Source organism: Aphis gossypii, chromosome 1 (assembly GCF_020184175.1).
Source record: "Aphis gossypii isolate Hap1 chromosome 1, ASM2018417v2, whole genome shotgun sequence".
Classification (NCBI taxonomy): domain Eukaryota; kingdom Metazoa; phylum Arthropoda; class Insecta; order Hemiptera; family Aphididae; genus Aphis; species Aphis gossypii.
The window spans coordinates 60767448-60787577 of record NC_065530.1 but is presented as its reverse complement, the minus strand read 5'-3'; positions in this window follow the sequence as shown (position 1 = coordinate 60787577).

Below are 20130 nucleotides of genomic sequence, written 5' to 3'. Positions count from 1 at the left end.
ATTATTAGATTAGATTTTTTTTCCACCGCTGCCGAGAGATCTGAACGTGTATCGAAAACTATGAGTTTGGCCGAGGGGTAGAAAAAACCGCTTGTGCCGACGAACACTGCAATATGTGCAATAATGATAACAAATGGGCACGTCCCCTGCATCTGTATATTCTTTTATTAAAAAGCTACGGCGATTTTCTTCTCGGTCCATCCAATACATCACGTACACGCGGCGCGCACGGGCTCACGAAGAAGACGGTTTTTATTGTCAATTAAACGCAAAAACGCATACATCGCGGGGGAGGGGTGGCTCGAGTTTAACCGGGTTATACTGCACGAGTGTATAATATACGCTTGAGGCTTGACCCTTGTGCTTGCGCGATCGGAAGGTCCGCTAGTTTAATAGCAATAATATCATTAATATCAATCATAAGATGAAATATAAATTTATAATGAACATTCGAAGACTCGCAGAGATAACTTATGAGAATGACTTATAAGAGATTCTTCTCTATTCTCTCTTTATTCTAAATTCTGGTAGTTCTAGAACAGGATAAACAATATTATGAAAGATCGATAGATTCGAAGATATTTCAATTGGAAATTCGGAACACATTACCGCGAATAATACTTAGCCTCGTGCTTCCTATATATGATATTTTGTAAATAATTTCGTGACAATTTTCAGTAAGGAAGATGAAAAATGCAAGAGTTTTTCAACGAAGAAAAAGTTGAATTGGATGATAAAACAATATAAGCCTGAATGAATAGCTTTCGTGTTGGTAAATTGCTACACATTCCAACTATTCACAAAGGATTTTAACTATAAAAATAGTCGTCTTTAGAGTTTAGATGCTCAAACTTTATAGCTGATAAAATTGTATTGTTTTAATAATGGCATATATCACAGGAGAACATAATTTGAGTTGGTCGAGTTTAATAATAAACGGTAGAATTAGTTATACACGAAGCTACTAGCTGGCGATGGAAAAAAGAAACCAAAACAAATTGCCAAAAATCGCAAACGTGTGTAATATTATGTATGTAATAATAATTGGGCAATATAAGATCGGCATGAAAATTTACAGAAAAAAACTGTTATCCCACGAGAAGAACGACGCCAAAAATCGTCAGGAAAACCACGATTTTGTATTATGTGACCGTTCACGTGCACGTATATACGTATATTCTACCTAGGTAGTGCGGCGTGTGTGTACTCCTTGCGTGTACGTGGACATAATAATACATGGATTATGCGCCAACCTATAATTTTGCCTATTATTCTCGCTGCACGCCATGCAATAGATTAAAACGTATTTAACAAGCATAATTATTATTTTCACGTGTCAGAATTTCATTCGCGTCATTTTGTAATAATGAACCACAAATTGCACATTTTAATCAATTTCATCGTCCAACGACATTATACGGTTAAAAAAAAAAACACGTTTGTACGTAGCGCCATATGCGGTCGATGTCGTCGAGACGTCGCGCATCCTACCTACTTATACGACACACACAAATAGCGTACGAATAATATTATAATAATATGTAGGAATCGATACGAAAAATAAAACGCTCAAACGAACAGTTCCCGGCAAAAATGTGTCCATAAAACCTAATGACTCGTTCCGATATTATCCAAGTCATATCCCAATATTAATTCGCATTTTTCCACGGTCACCAAAACTTAGAGGTGTGTGTGTCTCAGTGTCTGTGTATTACCTATATTTATATTATGTATACACACTCATACAATGTGTTCGTATAACCATAAACTAATATGTATATCTTTCTTCTTTACGAACATATTTAAATACACGAAGAAAGATAGAGTAAGAGAGGCGAAGAAAGAGAAAGATATATAGACATAGGTAGAAAGAGATAGCGAGAGAGAGAGAGGGAGAGAGGAGAGGGAGAGAGGAGAGATCAATTCCGTATAAATACCGATTTATAAGACCGTATCGAGTAAAATAAATTATTCTGGCGCGACGAATAAACGGAATTAATCTTCGATCGATGCACAGGGTTCGCATTATACGCCGCTATAACCAAATGACTCTATGGTATTTTATTTATGCTTTGGATTACCATAAACTTTCGTGCCGTGTAAAATAATAAAAAAAAATAACATTGGGGAGTTTGATACTTATATTATGTAATAATATATTCCGTTGTGACTGATGATTTAAACAACATTATATGTATATACGCAGGTACGCGTCTTTTGAAATCAATGTCGCTATTATATTATTTGTAGATCGTGAAAAGTCACTTTTACTCGATTATTATTAAACGTTAATCCTTAAACGATTGCAACATAATAATAATAATATAGGTAGGTACACAAAATACATAGGTAACTACTGTACAACACAATACGACTCTCGAATTGAAAACCGTTGTTTGCGGCCATTATTTAAAATCCATTTTTTACTTTATAACGTGTGCAAATCGCGTTTGTCTGTTGTCGTATTATAATGTATACTGTATTACACTGTAAGTATACACGGGTATGCATAATACGTCCTGTGTGTATTCCTATAATTATTATAATATATATTTATTATAATGGTGGCGCGCCACTCGACATCATCGGTATACCGGGAGGAAATTATATATTATTGATAACACAATGAACGAAGAGATCTGACTTGTCATTTGGACACGATTCTTCTTTTCTATAAAGGATTCTTTCTGTGCGCTGTCATTTTATTGTGTCGAGCATTTCGTACGGAAACTTACCTTTCACCGAACAATCAGAGAGATATTACCGGGAATTGTCAAAGTCTGAGAAAACGCAATCGGATTTCTGAGCTTTTTGTCAACATTTCATCAAGTCATACGTTCTCGTAACGTGCGCATAGTTCGGGGTAAACAAACTGTCATTTTTCTCGATGTTTTTCAAAGATTAGATTTTATTAAAACGTAAAAATGAAAAAAATACTGCGTACCGTGAACACTAAATAGTTTTTCGGGCATTCCGGCACAAGCCCGATCGGTTGCATATAATTTATATTATTATAAGCGTTCCAATTCTCGGAACAATAATAGCTGCGAATATTGATATTTTCGACTTACTGTCAAAATAAAACACGACGTTCGAACGATATAATTTTAATTTTCATACTTAATGTATTTACTGCAGATTAACCCGAAATCACATATAAGTATACATATACTGTCGGTCGAATGAAACACAAAAAATATAACATAATAATAGTAGTTTAGACTCGAAACACTTGTTGTCGACCACTATTAGATATTGTACAGATAAATCAAACACATAGTTGACGATCAACTATATATTTTTAATCCTCAGACCCATCCGCTACGCGGCGGCGGTGTCACGCGTTTGACCGTATAATAATATGACTGGTATGAGTTTAATATATTATGAGAAAATTGTCAAAATCGACCGACCGACTATACGGAATCGCTTTGTATCGCTCACTATACGTCTTATATCGTGTCATATTATACACGAATTCCGAACATTTAAAACGCTCTATACGTTCAGATTTACTCTGCGGATATTGTGCGGTTGTGCACACATTTTCGACGGCGTTCAGCTGCAAATATACATATACACACACACACACACTACGAACACGCGCATTCCTTAGGCTGAAAACACGAGGTCAGTATTTACATATAATATACAATATACGAGTGCGTGTATATATATATATACTTATCGTACGCGCGCACGTATACGGGATTGCGACGATCCTTTTAAGTCGTCGTATATTCCGTTCTGCGCCTCGGCCCGAAACCTCGCCGGACGGCCGAGTGTCCTGAAGGTACGCGTACAGCTTGGATAAACGAGCGGCGGCGCGTGCGTTTATAATACGTCGTCGTTTCAAAACGTTCGATATCATCTCAGCTGACTGTGCATACGGTATACGTACATTATATATATATATACATACATATTACGCGTATAATATAATATACGTTATAGCCGCTTATAGGTATTCTTTATTTATTGCTCAACGGCGACGTACGTTTCAATGTTTCATATTATAATAATATATAATATATACATATAGGTAATATAATAATAATTATTTATTAGAAAGCTACCGCCGTTCGTATAATATGCGACGTCGATGATTCCGCTGCAGCAGTATAAATACGTCTATAGTATACGTTTAGGTACGTGATACATATTTACGCAATATTATAATATTACTATTAAATTGTGTTCGCGTGATAACAAAATATCGTATAAACCGCGGCTGCGAGTATTATCGTGTTACGCGTTTATAGCCGTATATTGTAATGTACACACGCTGAATCTTGTCGGAGAATAATCAAATAATGATAATAAAATCTGAGCGTTGTGATATTAGGTACCTATGTTATGTGCAAAAACGTTATATTCGCTCCATACCTCGTCAATCGTTATCCCCGTGCCTGACGATAAACACTGCGTAATGGAAAAGATGAAATTATTGATATTGATCAACTAAAATAGAAATTATATTGTGTAACTGTAACATACAAATATGTATGTGCATAATATAATACATTATTATTATATGTATTGTTTATTTGTGACTTGTATGCTATAACATAGAATTGTCCGCCCGGCTAAAACGGTCAATGATTGTGTGTGGCAACTGGCAATACACTAGACAAATTTTATCACCTTATACCAAAAATATTATTTTATTTATTAAAATATAATTATTCTAAATATTTTAATTGTATTCGTTCGAAAATAACGGTTTGATTATTGATTTATAGCATCATAATAATATATATATATATATATATGTATATATATATGACGTATACTAACTGAACACTATAATCGTACCTATGTAGTTTACTAAGAATAGTAATAGAATATTTTCTGAGTATAAAAATAATTTTAGGAAAAATTCTAATTTAACTGAATATTCAATTAAAATAAGTATCTGAAGTGTTATTCCACGAACGTGATTTTGACAAAAACAACGAGCATGGTGGACAGATTAATAGAAATACCCAGGAATATTAAATACAACGAAAGTCAATAATTATAAACAAATTAACTTATGCCTTAAAATGATTGTATTTTTTACAAAATAAGTGAAATTTCGGGGGGGGGAGGGCTTATAACCAGTAAAACCCCCCTGTATATACCACTGAATAATATGAGTACCCAGTTAACTATTAAGGCGTTAAACCATTAAGGTATTCGTCCGCAATACAACAACTATATTTAATAATGTGTTTATATTATTATTCTAATGTTTCTAGTTAACGTTTTTCGTTATAATAAATAAAAAAAGTAAATAGTAATAATTCTTGCTAGGTATAGTACTATAGTGTATAAATTATATATACTAGTGCCAAATAGACATTATAAGATTAAAGATTGATATTAATTCATTCGGCCACGCGAAACCTTGTCATGACATTTTTGCTGTTGAAAAACGTTTAGTCACGATGATGGTCCCTCTGTTGAAACCACGCCACATTTTTTAAATCGATCCCATTAAAATCCATTACGATGGAACACAAACCTTTTTAGATTTTACCGGTTTTTATCGATTCGTTTAAATTAAACCGTTTTATAAATTGATGACATAGGTACACCCAAAGCGTTCAATACATCAAACAACTGCTATCTTACAATATTTTGTTGTTAAATAATATCATAATTTAACCATATATAGAGAGTATTTATGATATTCCTAAGTGTCTGTTAAAATATGGTAAGTTATGATATCTGTGATTCATTGTATCGTATTAACACCATTAACGCTGATGGGTTGGCTCCCGAACACACCTATATAATCGCGTAAATTGACTCATATGACGTAAGATGAAAACAAATATTTAGAAAAAGAATTTTAAAGTTGGCGTCCAGACAAATTTTTGACGTTCTAGTTGAGATGTTTGAGGACATATTTTATTTATATCAAGTGAAAAATAATCAGTCACAAATCAGTCGATTAAATATTGTCCCTATAATTATACAGTATTTTTATATTTATTTTCCTTTGAAATCACCGACAAAAATGTTTATACAACTCGTTGTATAAAGTATAAATATAAATCACATATTAAGTATAAAGCATAATCTATCACAAACAATGCATCGATTACACTACGAAAAAGTAACAACGCGTGGGCACAGTTGCATGATGCACTATTGCACTATGACAATAATAACAATAGGTACTATTGGGAAGGATTATATTATAAAATAAATTATTATAATACTCATTATTAAACTACATAAATTGTCGACAGCCTATCGTGTTAAAATATTTATCCGTCAGTTTAATCGTTATTGACAGTTGCATTTTAATTAAATCCAATTAAAAACGAATGCAAGCATTATATATTTTATACAATTATTTTTTACATACACATAATCGTCGGGTATGGAAATAAAAAACCAAACAAACGAAAAATTGCTTTGAATTTACACCACGCATTTTACACGCTCGTTTTTCCTGCTCGGAAATAATCACTTTGCATGCTTGGCCGATCAAATATTGTGTTGTTGAAAAAAAAATTCTCCTGGAAAAAAAATCATACATTTTGATTCGGGTACTTCGTGTACCACCGCCGCCGAGGAAATAGCAAAACATAATAGTATGTACCGGAAACGAGAACACATATCGTAAATATTATTTCATAATTTATTAGTATAAGTTACATTATTAATTTTTAAATGTAAACGGGGTGCCTACCGGTCTACGGTAAATGGATGAAAACCTTACTTGAAATAATTGAAAACAAAACGTCGATAGCAGTGAAAACGTTCGTGCGTAAAAGTTATTGTACATTATATTATATTTCTTAAACTTAAAGTTTTACAAAATATTAAATTTTTGTATTTTTACAAAAAAAAAAACATCTCATACATTCAATATTCGAGAATTTGCTTTTGCAACTTATCATATAAATCATACACGAGACACACGCTTAAGAATTTCGTGTGGATTTTATATTATTATTACACATAATTTATGACTCAATATGGTACCACAACGTAACTTTCATATTAATAAATATAATTATTATATTTTTGCTCATCAATAGGAAATTTAATTCGTATCGGTTTGAGATGGAATTATGCGTTTACCTATTACATAATAGATAAGGCGTAATAAACTATTATTATGCGTTTAAGCATGAGTATGAAAACAATATTGAAAAAATATATATGTACATATACTTATACTTATTTCTTATTTATCAACGTGAAATTTTCACATGAAATGTTTCACGCTCAAAACCCTAATTATAAGATGTAGTTAATTATTGTGTGTAGCCGCGTATAATGTAATAATGTATATAATAAACCTACCTATGTTATGCATTTTGCGATGCAATGGTGGGTGTGGTGATCGTCGAATATGGATGAGGTCGAGCGCGGGGAGTCGTTTCAAAGCACGTTTATATTTCGAACCAGTTGGAAAAAAACCATAATGCAAAATTTCAAATCGTTCGCACCGATTATTAATTAAACAGAAACATTATTGTTTTTATAAAATTAATTATTATATAAATGTATAATATTTAATTACTTTTTTATAAGTTATCTTTGATATCGAATATTTTTCTTATTATTTAAAAGATCAGTAAATCTAACGATACAGTAATACATTACTATTTACTATAAAGTCTAAAGTTTTTTTTTTAAACCTGTGCTTATATAATTTGTACTATTGATGTTTCTTTAACAATGTCAAAGAATATAATGCAAGGTGGAATGTCGTATTCATGTATATAAGTACTATACATGCACTTTTCTCTAAAAAGACTAAAAATTCATGTAACCGGATTTCTTTTATCGTTCGCACCTAATACCCAATTATACCAATATTATTATACATATACTATTGTATAATTCACACGGACAGGGGTGGATTAGGTATGTGGTGACCCGTGAGCGGAATGCATTGTGGGCCCACTCAGCCTCCCCTAAATCTGACCCTGCACAGGGATTTAATAAACTATACAAAGTTATAGAATTTGTTGAATGTTATTTTTAATATCGATTTAAATACATGAACATTTAAAATAAAGTCATCTTATTCCTATAACAATTTGTAGGGAAAAATGCTGATTCTCATTTGAAAAAATTAAGTAAATATCGTAACAGGATAATCATTAAATGGTATACAAATTATAAGAATTATTATTAATAATAATTATTTAAGGATTTGAAAATATATACCTTTACTGAATATATACATAAAAATTCTCAGAGTTAAAATTTCAACGAATTCATAATAATTGATGGATAAAATTGGAGAGTACAGAGTGAATACTGAGAGTCTGAGTATACTAAGCCAATCACATTGTATAATAGTAATATCTATTTTGTTAGGTCATTACAGGTTATAGCTTTCAGTTGGATATATAATATACATAAAACATATTTCTGGTATATAAACCGCGAGTACGAGGACGGTTGATTTTAAATTATTATGACCACACATCGAAACCATTAAATAACTAGAAACCAGGTTACGTATTATGCAGCCGTATAAATTATTTACACTCTTGCTGTTTGAAAGACGAAGGAAACAAAAATAATTATTATTACATTTTTCTGTTGTATTTATTATTATGATTTATGACTTGTGTACTTTGCATAGGAAAAAATTCATTTAAAACCATAAGAACATGGGGCACGGACGATGATTTACACAGTCCCAATTAAATTCTTTTTTTTTCCACATAAATGCCACACCATCATCCGAATAATCGTTTATCATTAACACACGTAGTTATATTAACAATATCATGAGACGCGTGATGGTTGCTAATTGTCTTCGAATCTAGCAACGGCCGGAACTAAAATCGCATTCGACGAGTTGATTGATTTTTTTTTTTTTTTTTAATCATTGATGAATGATGAATCGTCAAAATCGTTCACGTGGTAACATACGCGTATTTAGGTTAAACATCGACAGCGTCGGCGACGTAATCAATTGTATTATTTTCTATCATCCAAAGCCTATTAGGTATAATATACGTACGCGCGAGTTCTGTGATTAGTTTGAATACAGAATAACCGCAGACACACACACACACAAGAGGCACTTATAGCTACGATCCGTACCTATATATTATAACTATACATTTCCGTCGAGTTTTGAATTCGTACTTAGTTAACGAGACATTCATCCACGCAGTTCGGTGACGTCGGTGGCTCGGCCGCAACGTATATACAATAATAACATGTAATAGGCATGGTATATCCTGCTCGCGGAGCGGATCTGCTAATCACCTGGAGCTGGTGGGTGGCAACCCCGTTTGCGGCGGATACATAGTATACGTTTGCGGCGTCGTCTGAAACATGACAAATTACAAATAAATGGACGGAGACAAAGAATAAGAATAATGGGAAAGAGAAAAAACACAATACAAACATTGCGCGATATGGCGGGGCGGTCGAATGACGAAAACGTATATAATAAAATAATATAATAATATAAAGAAACCATTAATCTGCTCGGGGCATCTCGCGACATCTGTATTTTGAGGACATTTCGACAAAAAGTAAAATAATACTCGGTTACATTAGTAACAATAATGACGAATGGATAATAGAATGATAATAATAATAATAATAAAAAATAATAATAACAAAAATAAATATATATACATCGTATTAAAAAAATATCAAGAACCCATTGTGCGCGCAACGGCGTCTTAGCGGGGGGATATAGCAGTTACACTATATTCGTAAATCGTTACACGCAGGGTACGACAAAAAGTAGACTGAGGTCCCCGTTTGTGCGTATTATAATACTGTTGAACGAGGTACAACGAATAAACGCGTTATCGGTAGATCTCGCCGGACGACTACCGTGCCGCGCGGCGCTGCAGTGTTTATTTTGTACGGGCCGTTGCTCGAGAGCACTTACGAATATTTCCCGAGCAGCTGCCGTCACACGACAAAAATATGTCGGGCGGCCAACAGATTAAAAATACCCTTCAGGTAAGCCTCACACAATATAATATAGGAACGTGTATTATACCACCATATTATATTCTGTGCGTAATAATAAAATAATAATATGTAAGTTCTATCGGTGTGCCCCGGGCGAGTTTTCAATGCGGCATAGGTACATTGCGCGTAAAATAATATGATGCGAGTACGGGTGGATAGACGTGTGTAAGTAATCTAAGTACAATATATTGGCGGGCAAGGCACGAAGCCAGCAGAAAGGGGTCGTCGAGTAATCGCGTTCTGCGGCGGGACGACACCATTGTGCCCACCTGTTGGTGCGCAAAATCGAAACCAGCCGATGATTTTATTATTATTTCGTACCTGCGACTAATGCACGGCCACTCTTCATATATTTTTTCAACTTGAGATTTCTTTACAATATTTAATCATTCGTTTTGAAACGTCCCATTGTAAAGCAATACACACCGGTGGCATGTGTGTGTGTGTAGTGTTTACAGAAATAATAAATGTGACAGATTTCATACAAAGTGTATGTAGACGTGGTACACTGGCTGCCGTTAAAACCCGGATTCCGGAGGCACATTTTAAATTTAAAATATTATTATTTGTACAGCGTCGATGTTAAATAAATAATATTTTTCGATTTCGGAAAATTCCTCCGTCGCGCAGCATTTCAGACTGCAGTTTTAATTAAATAATTTTAATTCAACGGATCGTACGATTATGGCGATATAATATGCATGTCACAGCGCGGCACGCTGTTATAATAAGAAATAAATTTTAATTAACAATTAATAATTATTATGTACCGTGTTTACCAGAGACTCTTGTTCACGTCGACATTGACGTCTAAAATAGTAAAACGTTAACAAGTATCAACAGTACCGTCTTTGAGGTATGCATATTTTATTTGTAAACGAAAATTTTCCAGTTGGTTAGGTTAGTGTAGTGTACTTACTATAGTATGAGTACTACAACGACTATAGTTTGGTAACTCTTGGCTACTTTTAAAATAATTCTTCGAACGTAATTTTCGAGCATTCCGACAACTTGTCTAATAATAATATAATTTATTTAGTACGATAATAATATTTATAAATCATAACAAATTGCACAAGAATTGCATGACTATTTATAATACCTCGGATACCTGAACAATCGTATTATTTTCTACCTTTAAGTTTAATACGCTGTTAGCTGTAATATTGTGAGATGTTTGTTGACTGTAATAATAATATTCTTCGATCAAATTATATTAGAACGTCAACAACGTCGAGAATTAATTTTAGTAAAAAGGCAATAAATTATTGTTTTCGTACAAGGTTTGTGATTAAATAATGTTTACAAATCATTCGAGTGTTGCTCGACTAATATTAACATTATAATATATTATAATATTATTATATAATCACGGTATACAACTTAACATCAACATGGTTTGATGGTTAAAACATTACAATAACTCACTCGTTTCACCTAAATTATGCATACAATTTAGTCTACCGTAACACTTCAATCTTGATTCAATGAATATTCAATAGTAAAAGACCTATAATATTACCTATAGTATAGATATAGCGTTAATATAATATTATGTGTACGTCTATAAGAAACAACACGCGTGGCGATGAGGTTCGTATGGTACGAATATTATTATTGTTGTTTTTGTTGTTACGAACGACGACTTGACAGCCCTAATTTGAATTATCCTACTCGAACGGAAATCCAGGGTAATTTTTAAATTGTTGTATATTATTATCGAGCACACTAAAATGGTATAAATGCATAATATGTATATACCCTAGCCTCGATTTATTATGCAAATCGCTTATTGAAGTATCAGAGGTACACTATATACACATAATATACAGTACTTCGTGTGTATTCGGTGTGACAGGTTAAAATGGTTGTAGATTTAAAGAAAACGAATATAATGGAAACTTTCGTTGTTGAGATTTATAATGCAAATCAACCATTATATGTGTTATTGATGCCTTAGATTTGTTCGATAATTTCAATTCTAAAACTAATTCCTTTTCTACGATTAGGTAAATAGGTTTTATTATCAGGGGTAATAATATAACTCTGTCCGTATTGTTGTGTTATAGTGTAAGTAGCTGTTCTTCACTTACACGAATGTTGATCTATATAAAAGTGAATACTCAATATTTGTAGGTATATCGAAAAGTATTAAAAAATTTTCTTCTCTTAATAAAAATTCAAATAAATCAGCCAAACTTGATAATAATTAGATAGTGATAATTGTCGCCTTATCAAATACCTATTTAATGAATCGTTTTTTCTTAAAAAATAGTCTATACGAATATGAAATTATAACAATATTGTGAATTAGGCCGACGTCGAACTATTGATTTTTTTCTATCGCGTCATGGGCTTATTTTAATAGTAAATAACGTTGAAATATAATCTAATCGATTTTATCTATGTGTATTTACTATATTGTGTTCATTATTATAATATTTGTATATTTCTACAATACCTATATATACCATATATATATACGTATATATTATTTTATGTATAATATGACTTAATGCTTTTAATATTATAAGTGTATTGTGTATTTGTGTATAATAGTATTATACGTATAATGTGTACACAAAGCAATACCAATCAAAATCATAAATATGTGAAATTATAAATTTGATTGTCAAAAATGTTATTAGCGTTTTGCACTGACTCGTAATTTTATGGATATTATTAATTGTATGAAAGAAACAAAAACATCAAAATATGAATGTTATACTTAAATATTGTGTCACTATTAAACGTACTTATATATCATAGCTTAAAACGCATTCGTCCCTTGGCAATGGAAATTCGTTGTACAGTTTTTTTTTTTTACCAACCTTTATGGTTTATAATATCTGCATCATTTATTTCCATATTTATTGTGCATATCATTACAACAATAAAATTAGTTGGTATTGTAATAATCGTGTATAATATGAGAAAATTATAATCCAAATAATCGAATGCCAATATTATTATTATGGGAATTTGTATAATGGTTGCAAATTCCATCATTTGTAGTACATATTTTTAAAATATGTCTGCGGTTGTTTTTCATTAGTTTATCTTAATGACGGGTAAAATAATTTTAGAAATTAATTTTATCGTGGAATGATTGTTATTTCAATAATAATAATTATTCTCTCAAACGAAACCGAATATCGTGTAACGAATTCATATGTTACGGTGAATGATGTAAATGTGGTAAGTGACGTTATTTATTTAAAAATTGGTATTTGTTGTTAATTTAGACATTCCCTAGTCAATGACTTAATTTACCAATTTTCGTCATCCACCTAACACTTTACACTATGTAAATATGTAATATCATAATATACTCGAATCATCCATAATATATTTTATAATTATTATTTATATAGTCAATCATAGTCAGTGCTCATCACGATTTAAAAATATTATGTTAGCTTTGATAACAATTAAATATTGTAATTTATGTCCATAAGTGCACGAAACCTAATTTATTATTATCATTAAATTTTCAAACTTTCTAAATTAGATAAGAAGTTTTTGGCTAAACTAAATTTAAATTTATTTGAAACTTTTATCGTTTTCTTATTATTTACGTTAAAAAATGTCTTTTTTTTTTTAATATAATCGAATTTAAGACTACAGAATATTTATCATTCATCGTATTTGTGTTGATTGATATGAAGAAAACGACAAACTCGAGTTCGACGCATTTCTTTGCGCTTTAATTACTTTGTCGTCTTCGCGGATCGTGGAATAAAATGGCATTAAAATAATCGATTAACGCGAGTCTATTTCACATCAAACGTTTTATTACACCCAATAGGTTATTGTAGACTTATTATATTCGTTTGACACGTTATACCAGCCCTACACGACGTATGAAGCTGCAACGATATACTATTTTTCACGAATAATATTATTGTATTGGGTACATCTATATACATAGATCGTATACGGATGACGGTGCCGCACGTTTTTCAAACATCTGATTCTTACCTTTCATTCGGTCGTCGCAGACATTACTAACGTATAGTGATGTATAATAATATTATATTATATTCTCCAAATTATACGCATATCAGTTAACCTACTGCACTAATAATACAGAGAGATTATAATGCACGAAACGTGTCGTAATAATTTCTACAATGGACATATCAGCAAACCAGAAAACCTTATCCGATTTCAGTTACATATTTTGTACTTATATTATACTCGCAGGTATACGCCACGTCGTCGTTTGAATAATGCCATTATAAGGATACAGCACGATTCGATACACTGCGCTGTGCATATTATGTGCCGTGTGACCCCCGACGTCCGCGTTAATATAAAATCGTCATCGGTTCGTTATACCTATACGTGTGTATGAGACGATGAATTTATTGAAGATATGTGTTTTCGAGGGATTTTCGTCGCCCTCCCGAACTCCGGTCGCAAGCTGCACAATTATCAACGCTCGACTCACACGCACATTCCCTTATTATATGTATAAGTAGGTAGCATAATATTCAATACACACACACACACACACACACACACATATCATGTGATATGGTAACTCGTATAATAATACTATATACGATATAACTACCCGTCGGTAGTTGGCGGAAGACTGGTGGAGGCAGAGGCGGCGGTGCTGGTGGTGGTGAGGAAACACGATTGACACACACAATAACGGGTTTCCACAAAACGTGTCCCTGCTGAAGTCGTAGTTCGGCGGTCGAGTCGTCCGACGTGTGTGTATATTATTTTTTAATGCGTACACGGTAATATATTATGCGATCGTTATTGCCTTACGCGCCGTCGTATCCGACAGAAACGTTTAAATTGATTAAAAAAAAAAAAAAAATAAAAAAAAATAAACAGAAAGAAACGAAAAGGAGAGAAATAAAAAAAAATTAAAAATCAAACAGGATTTATGGCTAAATCTTTTTCTAATCTATTAAAATAAGTTACGCTCTTGTTTTGTTTTTTTTTTTTTTTTTATTATTATTATTATTATCTATTATTTTTGTCTTTTATATCTTTCTCTTGCTCGTTCGCGCGCTCATATCTGTTATTCGTTTGTATATTATACATTTACACATAAAATAAAATAATAATATATAATATTATTATAACGCGCACGCCGGGTCATATAATTGAAACGCATTTGTGCGCGCCGGCCCACGCTCAGCGGGGACACCCAAAGGGTATATAATAATATACTATATAAGCGCGCTGCACAAAACGACTATCGTCGTATAAAATAATATTCATACAGCCATACACGTATTATTATTATTATATATATATATATACGTATTACAGTCGTAAATATCGAGAAAAAAAATGTATACATACGAAATGCAACGATAATTTTATTTCATTTTTTTATTATTATTGATATTAATTTGTACGCGCGTCGCTCTAATCCGGTCCTGTGTGCCCCGTGAATAATGACCGTCCGTCTCCCGCGGACAGACACCTCTCGGACGTCGTCGTCGCTTTCGCTGTATTATTATGCACTTACAACACTTGCGCTCGTTTTTATACAAATATTATATTATTATGATAAAAATGTACACACAATATTATCGAATACGCGCTCGAGTTTATACCTACCTACTCGCACGATATAATAATGACGACGATGATAATAATTACACTATCATTGTTTTACCACTTGTTGTTTTCGACCATTTTTATTTTTTCTTTCCACTCGACTTCTCCCACGCCACGTCGAGTACGATATTTTCACACAGACCGAACGCCATTTTATTTACGCATGTGCCCGCGAGCCGAACAAATATTTCACTTGTTGTTGTATAATATAATGGCTCGTTCGGAACGATGTTTGCGCCGATAAATCGAACTCGTACCCTATAACATATACCACCTACATAATGTAATAGGTACACACTACAGTGTACTATATACGTCTATTCGGATGACAGCCGTGGAGTACTAATTAAATGCCGACTATATTGTACCACGGCGAATTTTTGACACTTTGTAGGAAACCAAACAATATACAATACATGTATATAGGTAATATACGTAGATGAATAATGTCACTGAAGCGCCTGCTGTTCCAAATAATATATACGCGTTTAATGGTTTAATGAGAGACGACGTTATACGACGTCGATACGCGTATTGTAGTCGGTGAAAAAAAAATTGTTTTAACAGAACAATATTATACGTCGAGTCCGTCCATCACTGAAACAAGATCAACTATCCACCCCACTTTTGAGGTTTGTTTTTGTATACATATATTATACAGGTTAAACTATACGATATGGCCTTCGATGCCTTATTACCCTAAATATGTAATAATAATATTATAATATAATATAATGTATGTATTATAAATTCACTAGTCGGCGTTGTCCCGAGTCGCCGTCGTCAGCCGTTCACATGTATATAAACCGCATCACTGCGACAGAGTCATTTGCAGTATAATATTATAATATTATTATCGTGGGCGTTTTGGTATGTATTATTTTTTCCCTCCGAACTCCGTCTTTCGTCGTATATACTTATATACGCCTGTATATATATGTATATAGTGGTCCTCTTCGCGGCCGTGCCTGTATGTATCTGTGTATAGGAACTAGCTCACGGTATATACCTATATGCGTAGAGTCTCTTCACATGACCCTCCCCTGACAATCCCACGCGGCCGCCTGTTATAGTATTATTATTTTTACTATCACAATGGGCAATCAATCTCTTTTTCCGTGTACACCCCTCCTCCGCGCGTCGTTCTGTTGCTCTTTCCGCCGGTCGAAAATGAAATAAAACTCCGCCGGGGCCAAGTTCATTAACACCGCGGGCGCGCGCTCGCGACTGACTAAATGCAACGCGTATATTATAATACCTATATATATATATATAAATAATAAATAAATGCTCCTCTCCCGTTCATACCTACCTCTACATACTTATAGTACAATATAATATTTATTCCGTCAAACGAACTCGCGACCGTATCAAAACCGCACACGGCGGTGGCGTGTGACATCGTTCAACCTAATGAACCGACGCGAGACCAGTGTGAGAGCGAGAGAGAGCACAATATTGTTATTATTATTGTAATAATACGAACCCGTACACAAACGTTATGTACGATATTATATATTTATACTTTGCATTCGTCGGCGCGCCGATGATAAATTATACGCATAATAATAAAGGTAAAGACCTTTTGCCGCCGTCGCCGATTAGCGTTCGACTTGTTACCGCAGCTATTTTGTACGTCGGTGTGCAGTGTATTTAGGTCGTGTGTGTGTATTTGTATATATATACGATTATTTACGATACCAAACACGGACGCGCGCGCCATACTTCATCATTTTCGATTCGAGCAATATTGCAGAGCTACCGCCACCCGAAAACAAGTATTTTCAATTATCCGCGTAGATATTGTTCGGCTGCGAAAAGAAACTGGTGGAAAACATGATATAATATATTATGTGTATAATACCTACGAGTGTGTTTAACTGTGGATTGACGATGCGGAAAAATTTTTAGTCCCGAATACTCTCATTTGGGAATTTGTTATTATCGTTTTGACGCGCCTACCTATTACTGCTTCGAGAAAGTTTCGATTTTCTTAGAATTATGCACTCGAACATTTTGCAGACACGAGTAATAGGTATATACCACATATATGTATACACATATCACAATTTAAATTATAACCATCTCTTTTTCTTTTTTTTTACACATAATTTAAGAGAAAATGTTGGATCAGGTTATTAAAAGAATAATAATGAAATTTCGTCGTATATTTTCTTTCTGTATTTATTTTGATTCTCTTAAAGCTGTTGGAAAGTATCCAAGACTTATTAAAGTTTTTAATTTACAGCGTACCTATGAACAAAGCTTAACTAAAACGGCCAGATTTCCTGCTTAACGTTATCTTATATATACATACATTTTTTAATTGATACTTGTACTGCTCTGATTAATCTACAAATGTACGTTAAAGTATATGGTAGATATTATAGTGTCAGTACAATAATGTTATAAAGATGGTTTGAAAAATTCGATTTCATTATTACATAAAAAAAATATATAAACACTGGAAGTTAAAACATAATAGTGTAAGTTTAAGTTCAATAAAATAATCCAATAATAATAATAATGCAACTGACTGTATAAATAGATATAATTTGAAATGATAAATATTTAAATCCACGTTTTATCATAATTAAACATTACAAATATTTATACAAAAATTAATGATGCTAGTTACAAGATGCAACATATAAGTTCAATGCATTTCGTAAACGACCGTATGGCGAAAGAGAATAACAAAATAAGTTTGAAATTCTCATCCGAAGAAAGAGTAAAATATTACGTTATCATCAATTTTATATTAAAAATTAATTAGATATAATAAAATATAAAGCCACTGCTGCAATACGTGATGTGCTCAACACAATACACCGCCGTCGTCCTTGTACGGCAAATAATCACCTGGCCTAGTTGAAGAGGCTGCACATTTAACGCCAAAATGAATCCTAAGTCCCCGAGTGTCATTTAATTTTAAGAAACCGGAGTTTCATACAGCCTCACGAGTACACGCGTAGGTACATACAGCGTAACATTTCAATTGAAACTTTACCTTATACATTTCGATGGATCTATATAGATGTGACGTCAAGGGATAACGGCAGGGTGCGATTGAGTGCGAGAGAGGAGAGAATTTGAAAGAACGCAGATGTCGGTACATCGCGATTTGCGGGCGGACGGCTGGTTTAAGGGGGTGTGCAGGAGAGGGTGTATTTGTGGACCCCAATTAGATGGGATAAAAGGGAAAAAGAAAAAGACGAAGACCGCAATCGCGAGCGGTTCTTATATTATATATAATATACGCAATGTATACTGTATACTACTGTATACATATATATGTATATAATTTTTTTCCCTCAAAAGAATTTCTGGCTATGTTCAAACTTCCAGTGCGATGAGTCATATAATATAATTTGCAACAGACGAGGCTTGTTAATTATTTATATACAATATTATATTATATCGTTCGTCAATCGCCATCGATTGGGCCGGCAATATAAATATTATAAAAAATTGTTTTTTATTGTTGTGAATAATATGTCATTACTCTAGATGGCAATATGAATATTATGATATTTGGACAGCTGAATTCGGTGAATCGTTCATTTGAAACTTTATGGACATAATCATAATATTAATATTCGGAGTAGTATTTCCACAACTCGTTCATTGGGAAAATATTGTGCTCTTAAATAATTCACATACTATACATCATTGGCAGTCCAAAATGTAAATCGTAATAATAAAATAATTAATAAAAATACTTCAGTATCATAATGTATTAATATGCGATACCAAATTCCTCTTTCGACCGAACTATACTGTCTGCACGAAATCCGGAGAACAGAATATATATACGGATACATATTTCATTTATCGGATAAGCATGGTCTCTCAAACTTTGGATTAAAATATAACCATTTCTATTCAAATTTTGAAATTCACAAAGGTATATTTTATAAAATAAAATAAAAATATATATGTTTTTTGTATTCTGATAATATAGTACTTTAATAATTTTCAAATTAAAATGATGTAAAAATATGTAACTCTTGAATTTTATAGTATTTGTGGACTTACATACTTGATTATTTAGTTTTTAGTTTAATAATATTAATTAAATATTAAATTATTAATTGGGTGTAATATACCTTTCGAATATTTGTATAACATAAAAATTAAAAAAACCAATTTTAAAAACCAAAAGTGATTACATTTTTTTGAACAAGAAAAAACAGGTAATTATATTGTTAGGCATAATGAAACAGACTTGTTTTTTTTTTTAATTTAAAAGATAAGGGCGAACCACAGTGGTGTTATTTGTGGGATGTAAGGATGTGCATTTGCATAAATTATTGCATCCCACACGGATGCTCATTAGTCATTACATTTTACAGGTTTGTTGTTCAAATTGATATTCACTTCTCAACACAAATAATATAATTTTGATAGTTTGAAGTATAGTTTTAATGATAAAAGTGGCTGTATTTTTAATTTTAAATTCTCTTTATAGCTATATATATTGAACGAAGTACTTTAATGTTAACTATCTTAAATTATATTTTGTCATTTAGATTTCCTGTTGATTAATCATTTTTAATTGAAAAAGTGAACAAT